Here is an 18,633-nt window from a genome sequence, read left to right as displayed (position 1 = left end):
CCGTCATTTGGTAGAGGACATTTGCAATTGCAAAGATGCTTCAAAGACAGAAACCAAGGAGATGTGTGGTGCAGATAAATGGAGGCCCAAAAAGAAAAAAAAAGTTAATTGAGGATGAAAATATACAAAACTGACAGATCTGTTCTTTGGTGGTGGGAGCAGCCAGGCCACCGACGACACGGGTCCGAGCAGCAGCACGGCCATAGCAGATAAACAAGCACTGCATGTCAGCCTCATAAACTCCCAAAAGGTTCAGTTAAGATTTTTGTTTCACCAAATTTTAATCAGAACGCTTCAATCCCTCTTGTTTGAAGCCGATAAAATGCCCCTCAGAGGCGATAATGTTTGAAAACAGGCGATTTTTTTTTTTGTCCGAACTTTGAATGGGGAATTGCAAACTTCCTGTCGAATTTAGCTGGCAATTGTCAATGTGTGAAATTTAGGTCTTGACAACTTGGTAAACAAGGCATCCCATCTTTTCATTAGGGTGCATGCATGCATCCAACTTTAGAGGCAGTATTATGCTGTGCAATTACTGAACTTCAGAGTCTGTGGACTTTTAAACTGTACCCTGTATGGTCGAAATGTTTTAAAATAATATTTTTGTTTGATCTATACAACACAATAGGCTACTTACCATGGTATTTTTGACATCCTGCACACAAGTAAAACAATCTAAACGGAAGTCAACCCAAACATATTGTTTTCAAGAATATGTTCAATGCAAGCCCACTAGTTGAAACAAGGCATTCTGATAAATATTGCGTTTGTGTAATACGATTATATCCACCCGTTTTTAGCCGCTACTCAGGGCTCGGGTAACGACCAATCACGGCTGACCTGTTTTCTGAAGATGAGCCGTGATTGGTCGTTCCCTGAGCCCTGAGCAGTTGTGATGTCATTTTAAGTTGACAGAAATGACAAAATGGCCGCCCCCTCAGATGGCTAAAAAGGGGTGGATTTTGCTGCTTAACTCATATTCCACAAATGCAATATTAACCAAAATGCCGTGTTTTAACTAGTGGGCCTACATCTAACATATTCTTGAAAAAAATATGTTTGGGTTGATTTTCACTTTAAAAGTAGAATGCTGCTGAAAATGTCCACTTCTCCCCAGCCTTTTGGTGTGGGATGCATTTTTATGTGATGAGCAAGAGTGAATATGGTGTTGTGAAATATTTCTTGATGTGGCTTTCCCTTAGTGCAGCAACAAATACAGACTCCTGCCATCTGCTGCCATGGACCGTTAACTTAAAATATATTGTAATAGAATAACAAAACATTCAGACACTTGGCCAAAACAGGAAGGTAAAATATATAGGTAAATCTCACCTTTGTCAGATCTAGCAGGTTTTCCTCCTTTGGGAAAACTTTCTACTTTTTTTTTTTTTTTTAAATCTTGAGGTCACTGATGTTGGATAAGAGGCTCCCAATCTCTGTTCTGTTGATACGCTAGAGCTCGGAGCTCTCAAGCTCTTCCACACCAAATGCTTCCAATCAATATATCTTTCAGCTTTTTCAGCACAGACTCGAGATCTGCTCAGGCCCTCTCGAGCTTCAGCAGGCCCGGTCATCCATCAATGCCCCCTTTAAGGGAAGGTGGAGTAAAAGAGCAGCACAGACCACCTTTATCCTGTACTCTCAGGACACTCATTCATGACTTGGGAAGGAGTGCTACAGTATGTGTATGCGGGTGTGTGTGTGTGTGTGTGTGTGTGTACACTAACTCAAATACTATTGGGGAGTGAGAAAACACACCTCCTGCAGTCATTTGCAGACTCTGTATGTGCATCTGTGTCTTTTGCATCCCCTATTAAAGTATATACACTCACTAATTGCAGTGGTTCTTGAAAATACAGCTCGCTTTTATATAATAATCTTAATTTGAGGCAGCAGTGGGGTCGTGGTTCCAGTTGAGAGATCCCAGGGTCAAATGTTGGCTCTGGCCCTCCCGTGCGCTGGAGCATGTTCTCCTCGTGCTTGGGTTAGGGCTGTCTTTGGGAAGACTCTAAATTGTCTACACAATGTATATGTGAATGTGTGAATGGTTGTTCGTCTTTAAATGTGCGCTGTGATTGGCTAGCGATCAGTCTAAGATGTAGCCTGTCTCTCACTCAATGTCGGATAGGATAGGCTCCAGCTCACCCACTACGCTAATGAGGACAAATGAAATTGAAGTTGAATGGATCTTCAGTTGATTTTACTGATTGATCATACAATCTACAACTCGATTCTGAAGCAGACATTATGGAAAATTCTATTGTTTTTTTCTTGAATACATTTTAAACAGTACGCACGTGCAAGAAATGACTTAATTTGGCAACAGGCACAACAACAAATTCTGCATGTTGAAAAACTGATAAGTACCAAGACAAAGGGTGAGTCATTAAGCCTCAAGCGGTTTGACTGCTTGAATCATATGCAGTTATTGCCCCTTTCCCTCCTTTGTGTGAGTCACAACAGCTACACATGCTAACACGCTTTACTCAGACTTTATGCAACATTCATTTCCGGTACAAGCCGTTTTTGTACGCTCTTAACCACATTCGCTTGAAAGGAGGTCCTTCCAAGTCACAAGCATCTCATCAGCGCAGCTAGATGAGAGAGGAACAATGTCATGACTGTTTTCCCTTCCAAATTGTGTGATCAAGACTCACAATATACATAAGGTCATGCATTCAGTTAAGCAGGGAATTCCTACTTCTTCAACTTCGAGGCTTCCAATGAAAGACAGTGTTCTAATAAAACAAACTCTTGATAGTATTTTACAAATGCTACCTCTGCAGTGCACATTCAGTGAAATAGAAAAAAGTTTTCCCACTGCAAGTAATGGACTTTGAGTATATGCACTCTAGGGTCAAACTGTCCCAATGATAAAACCTTTATAGCCATACAAGCAACTAATACACTAATATGTAACAGTTTGTTGTAGTAAAAAAGTTATGAAAAATACATGCCGGATTTAAGAAGGATTGTTCAGTATGTTCCAATATGAATATATAATATGGGTAAACAAATAGTTGAATACTTTGGAGCTGTAATTGGAAAATGGGCCGAGTATGTCTTTGGCCGTCATCTCCATATGGAGTCAGGGTTTGCCTGCGGCTCCCTGCTCAATTTTCGCTTGCATCACTGACCTACATTCTCCCCTAAAGATTACCTCTGCATGTCTTGCACGTATGTAACACGATAAGATGTGCAGGTGGTCACGTCACTGCTCAGATTCAATAAAACCACTCTGCTATCCAACTGGGCCTCATAAATTTAAACACACATTACAATAGTTAGAATTCACTAATACTAAAGACTTTTTCTCTACAAACAGAAACAGCATTCATGAACTTTATCAAAACAGTTAGTTTGTACCAGCAACGCAATGCAAATCACTCAAATTTAGAACGTGAGTTTTCAAACCTAAGATTTTGTGTCTTGAAACAGCATGCCTGACAGGCAGGTGGCCACCAGCAAGCAAGCGGTGCCAGCGAAGTGCCAGCAAAATGAAAGGCGGCAGGGAGAACTTTTCTGCTCATTTATCAACTATTTTTGAACGGCAACAAACAGTACTGCGACATATTGTCTATTCAGCAATTAGGGGGTTGACTCGGAGCCAGTCACAAGGAGTCATGCGACATCACTTAGGACAAAACACATTTCAACTCTGCATTTCCATGCGGCCGGGTATTTCAGCACACTCTGACAATTGGTGCTGAACTCTACCAGAGCAATTTTCCGGTTGTTGCATAACAATGATACATTGAAACATGGGCTGGTAAACGTTTCAAGTAAAGGCATGATGGAAAGCCAACTGCTTGCTGTACCTGGAGCGCCGGAGGGGAAAAAAAATCAGCAATGAAAAAAAAAAAATCATATGAATGAGTCAACACTGATGTGAGGTACACCAGTGTTTCTCAACCAGGGGTACGTGAGCACATTGCAGAGAGTACGTGGAAACATTTAATGATTAGTTTCCAAGAGAAATAAGTGTCAAGTGTCTCCTTAGCGCTCAGATGACTGATGAAAATAAAATAACATTTCTATACGTAGTGGGTTTGAATATTAATGTGTTTTTGTCATCTGATCATTGTACTATATACAATGAGTGCTTTGTTTCTGATATTTAAAGCGTGAATGTCAGTTTAAAGGACATTTTTTTCCAGTTTTTTTCTGGTAAATGTTATGTTATATATAGCAAAGCAGTTTTTTCCTCTTTATTTTGATGCCAATTTAAAAAAAAAATGTATTACTTTTTTATTTTCAAGGTAAGATATTAATCATGTTCCATTTCGGTAAAAAAACAAAACAAAAAATAAAAGAATTTAATGTTCAAATTAAGGAAACGAGATAAAATGATTTTCATCTAAAAATCAACTATGTTAAGTACTTGCGGGGAATCATCAACACGTATAACTGGGGTTACTCATGGTAAAAAGGACAAAAATATTGGGGTTACACAAGTCAAAAAAGTATAGGAACCGCTGAGGTACACACATACAAGCCATATTGGAGCGTTTTCCTACCCGTACAGTAAAACTCAACAAATAGGATGTCTACTACTAACTGTTCTGAGTAATCTGTCCCAAGTTTTAAAAACAACGTACCGGTAATGCCATGTGGGTACATTGCCTGTACACTCAATTCCTCAGGACGAGTTAAATCAAACTAAACATGGCTTTTATTTGTTTGGTTGACTCGCTTTTATATCCATAGTGACCCCGGTTGACATACTTCTGTGATCAATTATATTGGTGGACCAGCTAGGACACCTCTCATTGTGTTAACACTAACATCATTGCTAATGTTACTGTTTAAAGTCGTACGCAGGCTTGTAAAAACATATCATGGGCTAAATGGATCGTGATGTTTACTTCAGTGATGATGTTATACATCAGTCAACATTTGTTAGTATTAAGCATACTACACTATCAACTTTTGACCCTGCCTGAAGCAAATACAGTACACTTCTCCACTCCCATTGCCTTTCCATTATGGTTTGAGTGTAATTAAACTTTGCACCTGTTGGGTGAGCCCTGGATGAGACCCAACTATCTCTTACAAGCACAAATGAAAAACACTCCCTCTCTCACACACGCACACACACACGCGCGCGCGCGCACCCACATGCACACACAGTAGTAGTAGTCTTAAATCAGGGGAGTCAGAATGTTGTGTTTGACTTCCTCACTCTCGCTCCAGGGTGTACACGGAGCACTCTGAGGCCCATCCAATAAAACACGGTGTGATTGTATAACTCCTGACCACTGAGGACTGCTTTTCACATTACCAAATACTGTTCATTCCTTCAAATGGAAAACACCCACAGATCCCACAGTAAAGACTGCTATGTATGCATGTGCAGGCGCGAGGCACACAACCTGGTGAGTCATTGATGGTTGAAGGGATAACTGTGTTTGTGGGGGTGCTAATGATTGTGTGTGGGATTAACCCGCCCACTTGACCCGTGTTGTCAGGTAAGGAACAGCTGGAGGGGAGACTTAAACATCTGTTAGTCGCGTCAAGCGCGCACTTACACCTGTGATACAAAGACATTACTCATCATCTGTGGCAAACAGAAGCCACCGTCATGTCGTCTTGCTTGTTTACAAATAACTTAAATACCAATATGTGAATGTGTGTCCAAGGGTGTTCTGAACGAGTTACTTGGCCATTTACCAGAGCTGGGTATTTTACTAAAATTTTTCCGGTCCGTTTATCGCCTTCCGTCTGCAGGCGTCCGTTTATCGTCTTCCGTCCGTCTATCCTCTTATTTTGTCCGGACGGTTCAAATAGTAATCGCTATAGTCCAGTCCGCCTAGCATCTTAAACGGGCTTCCGTTCGCATTTCCGTCTACCAACTTCGACCGACTTCCTCACCGTGGCATGGAAGCCTCATTGCGTCTCCTTTTAGGACCCAGAAGCTGTCAAGAAGCCTTGACTGGGGTCAATGGGAAATGGTCATTTCAACCCTCTGAATCCTTGTAGAAATAAATTGAAGACATAATGATTTGGGGATGCAGGGGGTATTGGAATTCACACACACACCTTCACACTTCACATCATTCACCCTCTGCTTGCCGTTCCTTATAAAAACAATTTGCACGCTTCGATCTTCTGCATGGACTCCAGCATGTTTATTTCTGCTTCCGCCATGACAGAGAATGTGCGCCTCTTCTGTGCCGACTTGAACGGGGAAGAGAGGAGCCGCTTCCATTGGCCGCTAAGCAAGCGTGTACTCCGACAATGGAGCAAACGCCTTACCTGCTCGAACTGCACCAGTCTACGAAAAATACCAAAAGGAAGACAACTTCACCCATCCACACAGTTAGACTGCATTTATACAAAAGTAGGGCCCTAAGTGTTCCCTGTGATTGACGGACGACCAATACACGGTGTCGTCTCAGTGTCTCATCTGAAAGAGAAAGAGGTTTACTTTATTTGTGTATGCAAACACACAGAAAAATGTACATATATTGTGTGGCTGCAAATAGACAAATGTTTACATATTTGTTATGTATGTTAACAGACACAGCAAATGTTTATATTCCATGTTAGGGATAGATGTGTTCATGTTTTTTGTGTATGCGAATGGTCAGACAGACATTTACATTTTTTGGTGCGGTAACAGACCGAGAGACAACAAACCAGGGGCGGAGCCAGAATGTGGCTCAGGGGTGGGCCTGGAAAAATCAGAGTGGGCCTGAATATTTCTCTCACTGAGCACAATCCTCCTATCCCGACACATCGTATATTCAAATAAAATGATCAACTGAATAATATGAAGTTCAGGTCTTCCTTAGACAACCACAATTATGCCATTGTTAATATTCAATGAAATAAAAAACACAAATTCAAAAATAATTTAATAATTTAGTAAAAATGTAAAAGTATATATATTTTTTCATGAAATCTCATTGGGTGGGCAGTCTGTCAATCCAGGCCCACCCATGGCTCCGCCCCTGCAACAAACCCACTTGGCCTTCCCCCCTAAAATGACTAAAGTTTCTTGTGTGAAAATGCCAAGGGGGAAGGCCCACATAAATTCTTTCTATTTTACAACTTTGCCCTTGGTGTAACATTCTCATCTATGTAAAAGCGGGGCTGTCCTATGTGCACGTGAGTGTGCCTGCAGGAGGTGCATGACTGTTTGCACACCCGTCAGTATGACGACCTGAGTGTTAATCTCAGACGGTTCTCCACCCCCCAACAGATCCTTTCGTCACAAGTGCAAGAGCAGCTGAGGTCTCGGGGTTAAAGCCATATCTGCTCTCAGTCTATGACAGCGCTATCTGCATGAGTGTTTGTGTTTGTCTTCTGCTGGGAATAAGTGTATAGTCCCGACTGTTGAAGTTTCACATCAGAAGAACGGAAACCGTGAAAGAAAGAAGTACCAATTACTACTACTATAAACAATTAACTAATTAGAGCATAGACTAAAGCTGAAGCAATTTAATTATTTTGTGTGCATCAGTCTCTATTACTTCAGTCACCTGACAACTAACAAAGGGATGAACAACAAACTAAAAAAGGACAATCAACAAATTTTAACTGCGTTATTATTATTTGGACTCAAGTCAGTTGGGATAGGCGCCAGCTAACCCGTGATAAGCAGGACAAGGATTATCAAAGTGACTGATACAAATGGGATCATCTACAGTAGCATTAAAAGCATGGATGTGCAGTTTGTATTTGGATATTCAAACAAAGGGCCTTTGTTATTACTTATACAACTCAATTCAAGCACCCTCCTCATTGTATGCGGTACATGAGGTTTGATCAGTTGACAAAAACACAAAGTGGCCGAACATGGAGTGCAGTGTGCCTGCGCACGCACTAGAAATGGGATATGGATTTGAATGAATTCTCCACGCCTGCAGGGGCAAAATTACGCTTGTGAAGCTGAGAGAAATCAATGATGCATGTTTCATTTGAATCTTTTCTCTAAACTTTGAGCACTTCAAATCGGATTTACCAAAGAAACAACTCATGACACTGTAAGTGCAAAAAAAACATTAGACATTCAAATACCCCTTTAATGACTCCACATTCTATTAAAAGGCATTCATGGTACATATTTGACACATACTTAGGTTTTTTACGTGACAAATCAGAAACAGCATATTAAATGGAGACAAAGGAGGTCTTTTATTAATGAGTTGGAGGCGCTTGTGAGTCGGCAGCCTGTACAGCAGCTCCACTAACGTTCTCCTTTATTTGGACTATCTCACCATTTTATTACCGTTTAGTATTTGTTTTTCATCGTGCTAAACTGTTTCGCACCATTTACAGCATTTTGCATTTAATTTAGACTTTTTATTCATGGTGAATCTCTGTGTTTGTTGTGTGCACCTTTAATTGGCAGCCCATCAAAATAGCTCAGTTAACTTTCTCCTTTATTTATACTTGCCCCTACTCTGTTTTCATCATGCTAAACTGTTTGCACTATTACAACAGAGAATTTTGGCACTATTGGGCTTTTTTTTTTTTTTTTTGCTGTTACTTTACAATGTTAGAACCACTTTGCCCCTACATGGAGCCGCTGGTAGGAAATATGAAGGGGGGACAGCCGGCATTAAAACGAAGTAAAGTGAAACCAGACAGAGGACGATATGGGACAGATTTACACCATTCCTTCAATTTTTCATTATGGTGAATGTGTGGATGAAATAAAGGCTGTCAAAAAATGCAATTGTTCATTTACATTCAACCTTCAGTTCCCGCAATCAACGGGAGTCTCGTTATGCATGTTGTGATTGCAAATTTAAAATTTCTGCATCCCGCGCCCTCATACTGGCCAGTGAAGACTTCCTCTCTCGCATTAACGAATGAACAAAACACACAAAATGTAGACAGCGATGAGAGGGAAATTAGCTCTTCTTGCATACTTTTTTTTTTTGCTGTCATCTTTTACTAATCATTTTTTTACGTTTTACCTTCTATCAGAACTTTCCTACAGCTGTGTGGGGTTTTTTTTGCTCTCCAATTGAAGTTGAGCTGAGGGTTGAGTTTCAATGCTAACACCATTCCCGCATTAGATGAAGAGTTGACAATCTCAAAGGAGGGAGAGAGCTAAATGAAAAGAGGGAAAAATGTTGAACCACAACACAGAAAAGCCCACTGAAATTTTAACAATTGTTTTTGTTATCAAATTAAATTTCCAGAAAATTCCATAGATTGTCTTCATTTGAACTATTCATTGCTGTCCATTTCAACAGCTGCGTTTTATTTGTCCCCTTCCCCGACATAATACTTTATGTGTTATGCAGTACATATTTTATGAAAACTGCGTTGTTCTAAAAAGGATAATCATTATGAGTAGGCTATTTTTGAAAGTATTTTGAAAATCAGTCTCAATGCATCACGTGCAACAATCCATCTTGCTTTCAGACATTATGAAAACAACTCCGTGTCCATTCGGTCTTCATCAGTTCATTAACAGCAAGGGAACACATGGGTGTACAATGTATTTTTTTTTAAATCAGATTTCATTTTATGTTTTGATCTGCTATTAAGGCTGTGTTGGATTGTTATAATGTGATTGACTTTTAGGCTAATCTGTCACTAATTTGTCAGTTTTTTTTTTTTTTAAAGTAATAGATTATATGTTGTCTCGTTGCCTGTTTCCACTTACAAAACCACCAAGGAGTTAATTTTATTTCTAGAGACGTGTCTAACATTTAAGGAATCGTTGTTGTTTTTTTAAACTTTACGTTGAACATCTTTGACAGTTACGCCCTGATATTGACTGCCGACTATTCTAGGACGTCGACTGCTCAAAGTCAGCTGGGATCGGCTCCAGCTCCTCAAGAATCTGAATAGACTGTCGAGAAAGAATGGATGAATGTTTTCAGTCACATTTTAGGAGAGATAAGTTTAGGGTGAATGGCTTGCAATTTGAGAACCTCCTATTATTTTTTATGTGCATGTATTTATGTGTGAGTGTTTGGCCTCTATGTGTTTTTTGTTCTTTTCAAATGACTGTTCAACTGGTTAGCACGTCCACCTCACAGTTCAGAGGTCGTGGGTTCCATCCCGGCTCCGGCCTCCCTGTGTGGAGTTTGCATGTTGTCCCCGTGCCTGCGTGGGTTTTCTCCGGGTACTCCGGTTTCCTCCCACATTCCAAAAACATGCATGGTAAGTTGATTGGACACTCTAAATTGCCCCTACGTGTGTGCCCTGCGATTGGATGGCAACCAGTTCAGGGTGTACCCCGCCTACTGCCTGAAGACAGCTGGGTTAGGCTCCAGCACGTCCGCAACCCTTGTGAGGATAAGCGGTATGGATAATGGATGGATGAAATGACTGTTTTTGTTGGTTACGGTCAAGTTTGTGTGTGAGATGGAGCAAGTTCATTTTGTGTGGTTGTCCATCGGTTGTGTAGGGTGTCTTTCAGCTTCCTTTCCCCATCATTAAAAATAAGAAAGCATGAGGGATATATAATGTGACATAGCATGGATTGTGGAGATTTCCTTATGATCCTTGGAGCTACTAGCTGTGAGAAAAGGCGCCTTTGCAGACCAAAAAAAAATGGCTATGGCAGAGATGCTGTTTTAGTAATAACAAGTTGCTTTCCCTCCCTGTGAACCCCTCAACTGACTACATAACTAAGCAATGCCTTAGTAAGGTTAGTGTTACATTGCGTCATTGCCATGAGTATATCACATGCTGACTTGATGTACTGTGACGCAGGGGTGTTGCTAGGCATAAAGTTCTACTGGGACACAGGCCTACTACTACAGTGGCTCGCAACCACCGGTCTGCGGGCCATTATTGGTCTGTGGGCCACTCGATACTGCACGACACAGACTCAAAAAAAAATATATGTATCGGAGAATACATGCCTTACATGTACGTTATCGCCACAGCAGAAATGGTGACTGATAGTTACCGGTCAATGAAAAATCTGTCGAACCATGAACCAGTCCATGGAGGAACAAAGGTTGGGGACCACTGACCAACTGCTATATGCCCTTCCTCCTGCACACACACACCTACACGCACACACTGCCGAAACCCCAATACTGCACCCACACTTACTAAAACTACTGCTAGAGATATTATGAGCATATTCTCCCGTTCACGCTTTAGTCAATTCCTTACATGTCTTTATTACGTACTTTCGAGGTGTGGCGATTCTCTTGCTTGGACCTCTGACACAACCACCTGCGTAACCAGTGAAAACACGCACAGCCACGATGAAGTGTGACCCATTGAGATCTGAGGATGCCTGTAAGTCCTCGATTGTGGAGTTCTCCTGAGACATTTGAATCCCACAGAGATCCATTTGGAATATATGTCAAAATTCGGTCCGCCTCTAATTGTAAACGACCGTCCGTCGCCGTGTCCGACTAAACGTACAGTCGACTCGACCCCCCGCCCCACCTCCCTTGGACGATCTTTGAACAGAAAGAGTGACTCACTGCACTTTGGAAGCGTCTTCACAGCCTGGTCCCTCACTCAAATCTGTCCCCCAAGCAACAACAACTGACTATTTTCCTCCCCGCGCTTGCCGCGACCACCGAAGCCTCGCCACAAAAAATAGACTAATGACAGACTGCAGATGAATGGCGTACTAAATAAAGGGGTTTCCGTCTATGCTTAATCTGTCTACTTTAAAAAATGTTCCCATCATTCATCAACCGGCAGTAAAACGGGCGTCCGTCAGTGACGGACAGACGGACCGGTCCATCACATTGACAGAATGCCCAGCTCTGGTGTTTGCATTCTGTATGTCATAAATACAATACAAGTAATTTAATCAGTGGACTGTGCTCATGACTGAATGTATATTTGGAGCTGTTCTTTTGTTGAAAAGTGAGTGAGCCGGCTGTTGATTGAGCGATTGCTAGCAACGCCTCCTGCTGCACATGCGAGCGCGGCACTTCTATGCATTGGATATGTCAAATTGAAAGGAATGTTTATTTATTCCTAAATCTAACTCCCTGTTACCACCATTAGAATGACTGCAGTTGTTGTGAGCTGCGTCTCCAGACAAACTACAAGCCACCAGCGCAAGTCAGCTGCTACTCGGTCACGTGGCTGTCACACAGCGGAGCAGTTAATTGAATCAAAATGAGCAATATGACGTTTCACCTTCGAGGCACTAGTCCTTAGTACAGTCTCCTGAATGCGCAAGAGGAAAGGTACTTACGTTTCTGGGAGAATACTAGATGTGACAGGGGACACCCTTTTATTTAAGTTCCATCAAGCTTGTCCCTGGGGTGCAGAACACTGAGCGCACAATGCACTTTGAGGTCTGCTAACATGAAAGAAAAACATGCTTTTGTTGTAGTGTTCAAACTAAGTGTTCAAGTGTTCAGTTGATGAAATATATCATAATAGGCTGTATTTGTACATTCATTAAGGGTAATATTTTCCCAGGTGCTTAGGTCAGAAAAGACGCACTGCTGCACACTTTTGGGGCTGCGCGGCTTCTCCCATCAACTTAACTGTGTCAGTTACGCACCTTCATGAAATGTATGCACTCTTAGTGGAGCCACATTTAGTCCTACTTGGATATGAAGAGGGTTGTTGTTGTTGATGTCCCAAAAACGTTATAGTACCTTGAAGTGAAGAGCATGCTATATATGATCAGCTAGCTTTAATATGTTCATGTAAGTGCAACTGCATTTGCCAATGAAAACACTGAAATCTGTATGGAATAATAAGCGTTTGCAGTAACAGCTCCAATGTTTCATGTTAATATTTTGGTTAATGTACCATTTAGCCTCTACCAGAAGATTCCAGGAGAAATCTGTAATACCTTTCTATTCATCTATTATCCAAACCGCTTGTCCTCACAAGGGCCGCGGCGGTGCTGGAGCCTATCCCAGCCGTGCGAACACAAAGTAGTACCAGTTTGGACAGATGAAGCTGACAGAAAAATTGGGGTTGGTAACAATTCTAGCATTTGACAGCAAATGTATTAGTCTGCTAATAGAAACGGTCATTGTCAAAACAGGAATAACTTCTTGCAACATGGCTTATAATGGAACATAACTGGTCTGTGTAAACAAATTCAAACAGATACTGTACATACTGTTTTGTCTCATGAGTGGGTCTGCTGTTTATTGTTAGCTAGTAATGTGCAGTCAACATTGTGATACTCAGACAAATTTGGAGCATTACTTTCCTTATGTAACTGATGAAACATTTACCACCATCTCTTCGTTCTTTTCTTCATCCTCCTGTTTTTTTTTTATTCTTCTTTTTGCGTGACCTGTTCCATAAGTTTCATAAGTTGCGTGTGTTTAAAGCTTCAAGTCTACTTGTGGGGGGCTCTCCGATGCCCACCGCGTCATTGCAATGACTTTTTAGAGTTGCGTTATTGATATTGACCAATTAAAGTCTGTCGGAGGTGGAACCCACCTGTCAGAGGTGCTCGACACAACCAGCCTGGGAGGGGAGGGGAAAGGAAGCGGCCGTCCATCTCAAGCAGGGCGCAATTTAATGAATGGAGGGAAACACTGCGGCTGGTGTCTGGGACATTTTAATAATTGTGCAGCAATTTTATTTAATTTTTTTTTCCCCACTCCGGCCGTACTGGTCAGTTCGATGGTCAGTCCGCACCTGATGCTGGGGCACAGCTCATTGTTACTGGGAGACATGCCCCATTAAAAGGAGTCTGGCGACGCCTATGGGCTATTACAGCTAAGAGAATTAATTCACACCATTAATAAATACCATTAATAAATAATTACAGTGAAGCAAATTAGAAAATAGGGTGTGTGTGGAAATGCGTGCGCCTTTAAAACGATAGCCGTCTAACAAAAACCCCGGCCCCAGCCCATAAAATTGGTCAGAAACCGCCATTGCTCTGATATTGATGTGTTTATTTAAGATAAACTAATCATACACTCTTGATTTAATGTAACATTTTTTTAAAAAGTTTACAGGAGATGTTTTGCGACGACTTCACTCTCGCAGCCATAAGGTTGCAGCTTGTTTGGCTTCAATTTTTTCTTCTTATTATTGTGTTGAGATCAGGCAACTGGCTTGACCGTTGAAGAATAATCCATTTACAAGCCTTTAAAAAGTCTTGTGTTGCTTCACAGTATATTAGAGTCACAATCGATTTGAACAGTGAAGCGACATCAGTTTTGTAGCATTTGCCTGAAGCTGAGCAGAGTATTGCCGATACACAGAAAAATTGATCTGGTTCTCAACAGTCATATATATTGTCCATGTCATGCTGCTTCCTTATGGGATCAAAATGAGCCTCAGACGCAAAATTCCCAGTGTCAGGTGAAAATAACATGACACAGAGTGAGAGTAAGGCTTGAATGGGTTTCGGGTTACTGAAGTGAAACACAGAGTCAGTCTCAGCAGGTGGCAAAGTGTGTGTCATTATATACATGTACTGAGTGTGTATGTTGCTGTGTGTTAGAGGTTGAGGGGATCACTAGTTGGTTCCTGGGATTCCTCTTTGCTGGTATTTAGCCTTGCTGCTGCAGGGCCTGTGTTTTTAACCACGACAGCTGCTAATCTGCTGCTCTTCTGATGAGCTGGAAATAGGGGTGTGCATGCATGTGTGCACATGTGAATTTACTACTTCATAGCCACATTCTTGAGCTTTAACTGTGTAGCATGGCGCAGCAAAGTCTTCTCTAGTATGCATGGTGACTCTAGCCTGGAGTGGAGTGAGCTTTTAGGGCAAAGTTTGAAGGACCCCATCAACCTTTTAATACGGTGATGTACTTTTTTTTTTTTCCAGTACACCTGTCATTCCAGGACTTTGAAAAACACCCTCTCACTAAAGTGTGAAACAGATTTTTTTTTGTAGCGGCTCCATTTCCACGTAAACATACCGTTGAAAGAATCATTTTTGAATAAGATGTACAGTATTTGTAAGATTTATTGAAGTAGCACTACTAATGATACAGCACAGTGGAAACTGAAGACCAGAGTTCTCTGATGTCCAATCCACCTCAACACCACAAAGAGAAATCATACGAGTTGATTTAGCAATACTAGACTCAGCCCCTTTAGTCATCCATCATCCTTAATATCTCAATTCCCTGGATCCATATCCAACCATCCAAATCAAACGAATAGTCATTTAACTTTACCACCAAACTGGTCAAGAAGGACTTTCTTCCTCCAGACTCCAGCCCACTGTACCTAATTTGATGTCCTTTTTATGCTTGTTCAGCACAAACCTTAATTACAGCTTGTTATTTCCCTCCCCGCAGACTCACTGTTGCTTGGACTCCACATGACGAGCCTGATCCAAGTGGGGTCGGGTCGTTGAGTTCACAATGAGTGCTGGTGCTTGTGTATGCATGTAAGCGAGTGAGACAGACGAAAGAGAGTGAGAGACGAAAAAAGGAGGGAAGCGAGGAGGGAGAGATTGACGGGACAACCTGGGTTGACTGACCACAGAGCAATTCTCCTTGCAGACCTCATGGCCCACAAACTGATCACAGCACATGGTAATTAGTTTACCTCAGTGAACACATGCACACCCACGCAAGCGCGCACACAGAATTGCCACACTCTTTGCAAAAATGTAACTTTTACATGTATTACAGACTTGCCTTATTCACACGCTTACACGCACACACACGCACGCATGCACACGCACAAACACAGACACACGTACTGTGTGTCAGGCTGTCCTTGGGGAATCTGGCGGTGCAAGTCAAATGACATAGGACTTTGTCACACACGATATTGCAGCGTGGAAGTGGGTCAGTGAGTATTTGCAAAGCGTCGTGTTTGTCTTCACATGTGTGGAAAGCAGATGGGTGGAGTCACACAAACCAGGACACTCAAGGCCTTGTAATGAGGACATGTTGCTCCAAGGGCCATTGACAGAACATATTGGCTTACTAATGTACAGTCAGTGCTTTAAGTGGGCCTTTACGCACCAGTACGGAGTACCAGCACTTGCCAATTTTAGCCTGTAGCATGTCGGGACATAGTCCACACTCTATAGTACCATCTCCTGTTCTGTTTCTCTCTTGCACTTTGTGATGTCGAGTGTGTGGCAGAAAAACGATGTGAGGAAGAATGAAGAGTGATGAATGTAAACATACTAGAGTGAGTAGAAACTTTGAAACAAGTATTTATACAGTCATTGGTTGAAAACAGTTGAACCCATAAATGTTGGCGCGGCGCCAAAAAGAACCCGGAGTATGTGTGTGTATATATATCTCTATCTATCTATCTATCTATCTATCTATCTATCTATCTATCTATCTATCTATCTATCTATCTATCTATCTATCTATCTATCTATCTATCTATCTATCTATCTATCTATCTATCTATCCATCAGTGACGGCCTGCCAGTGATGGATGAGGTTAGTGACGATTACTTTGACCATGAGTGCTTAGTCCGTCATTTTTAAAAAAGTGTCTCGTCATTCATCAATCAGCAAAACGGGCGTCAATCAGTGACGGACTGACAGACCGGTCCCTCAGTCTAACGGAATGCCCACCTGGGTGGCATATAGACCGACTAATTGTTATAATTCCTAATATTTATCTGATTTAGATTAACCGTAAATCCCTTCAAATTAAAAATGAAAGTCTGCATTTACCCCTCCTTACCATGGTGGAGGGGTTTGCGCATCCCAATGATCCTAGGAGCTAAGTTGTCTGGAACCTGGCAGGTTCACCCATGGCAAATAGGTCCGAGGTGAGGGACCAGACTAAGCACGGCTCAAAAGACCCCTTATGATGAAAAAAATCTATAGACTCCAGTTTCCCTTGACCGGACGGGGGTCATCCGGGCCCCCTCCGGAGCCAGGCCTGGAGGTGGGGCTTGATGGCCAGCGCCTGGTGGCCGGGCCTGCTCCCATGGGGCCCGGCCGGGCTCAGCCCGAAAAGGCAACGTGGGTACCCCTTCCCTTGGGCTCACCACCGGTGGGAGGGGCCAAAGGGGTAGGGTGCTGTGCAAACTGGGCGGCGGTTATAGGCAGGGACTTTGTCCGATCCCCGGCAACAAAAATTAGCTCTTGGGACATGGAATATCACCTCTCTGGCAGGGAAGGAGCCCGAGCTGGTGTGTGAGGCTGAGAAGTTCCGACTAGATATAGCGGGGCTCTCCTCCACACATAGCTTGGGCTCTGGTACCAGTCCTCTGGAGACTCTTCCACTCTGGAGTTACCCAAGGTGAGAGGCGCCGTGCAGGTGTGGGCATACTTATTGCCCCCCGGCTCGACGCCTGTACATTGTGGCTTACTCCGGTGGACGAGAGGGTAGCCTCCCTCCGCCTTCGGGTTGGGGGACGGGTCCTGACTGTTGTTTGCGCTTATGCACCAAACATCAGTGCAGAGTACCCACCCTTTTTGGAGTCCTTGGAGGGTGTGCTGGAGAGCACTCCACCTGGGGACTCCCATCATTCTGCTGGGGGACTTCAATGCTCACGTAGGCAACAACAGTGAGACCTGGAAGGGTGTTATTGGGAGGAACGGCCCCCCCCTGATCTGAACCGGAGTGGTGTTCGGTTACTGGACTTCTGTGCTCGTCACGGATTGTCCGTAACGAACACCATGTTCAAACATAAGACTGTCCATATGTGCACTTGGCACCAGGATACCCTAGGCCGCAGTTCGATGATCGACTTTGTAGTCGTATCATTAGGATACCTCCTGGATGCCTCCCTGGTGAGGTGTTCCGGGCATGTTCCACTGGCAGGAGACCCCGAGGACAACCCAGAACACGCTGGAGAGACTATGTCTCCCGGCTTGCCTGGGAACGCCTTGGGATCCCTCCGGAAGAGCTGGAAGATGTTGTTTGGGAGAGGGGAGTCTGGGCTTCCCTGCTGAAGCTGCGACCCGACCTCGGATAAGCGGAAGATAATGGATGGATGGATGGAAGTCTGCGATCAAAGCACATCTTGTTTATTTCATTTGAAATCCAGTGTGGTGGTGTTTCGAGTACGGATACTCCGATCGATAGGCCACTGATCATGATCGAACGATTTTCGTGTAAAATTACATGATTGGAACATTTGATCAAAGCCTTTTATTGCCGATCAAAAAAAATCTAATCACCCGCATCTCATGCTTTGCAGTCGACAGCCATGAGAGACCAGCCTGTGTGCAGTGCTGCATCACCGCCTCCTGATGCAGTGCTGTCACAGCGCAGTTTAAGTGACATTATTGCCACAGGGAGATAAATGGTGGGTCATATTTTTAACATACACAGATAATCCATGTGATCACAATCGGTCTCGGCCGATCTCACTCTGGGTTGATCGGTATCGGTGTCATAAAATCCTAATCGGAACATCCCTAGCTTTGATTAAAAAAGATGACAATTGTGTGTGATCACGACTGATGAGATGAACACCGTTAATGCGCTTCGTGCACAAAATGAGCTCTTTGCACATAATTATCATAAAGTTGAGAGTAATAATCAGAGTTGGGCATTCTGCCTATGTGATGGACCAGTCCACCTATCCGCCTCTGACGGATGCGCATTTTCTAGGCGATAAGCAATAGATGAAAAGCTTTAAAAAATAGTCGAACTAAGTATAGTCGGAAGCCCATTTTTTTTCAATGCAATCGTCTATTTCTTATTTTTGTCTTTCTTCTTTGATTTTCAGTTTTACGATAAATGTATGCGTGACAAATTTTGATGTCTCATTTTTAAGGTTAACTTTTAATGACTCCAATTTAATGTCTTGGA

The sequence above is a fragment of the Filicampus tigris genome, chromosome 11, assembly GCF_054856515.1.
Source record: "Filicampus tigris isolate MCC_2025a chromosome 11, RoL_Ftig_1.0, whole genome shotgun sequence".
Taxonomy (NCBI): domain Eukaryota; kingdom Metazoa; phylum Chordata; class Actinopteri; order Syngnathiformes; family Syngnathidae; genus Filicampus; species Filicampus tigris.
The sequence above is the reverse complement of the archived record's forward strand: the minus strand, read 5'-3'. Positions refer to the sequence as shown.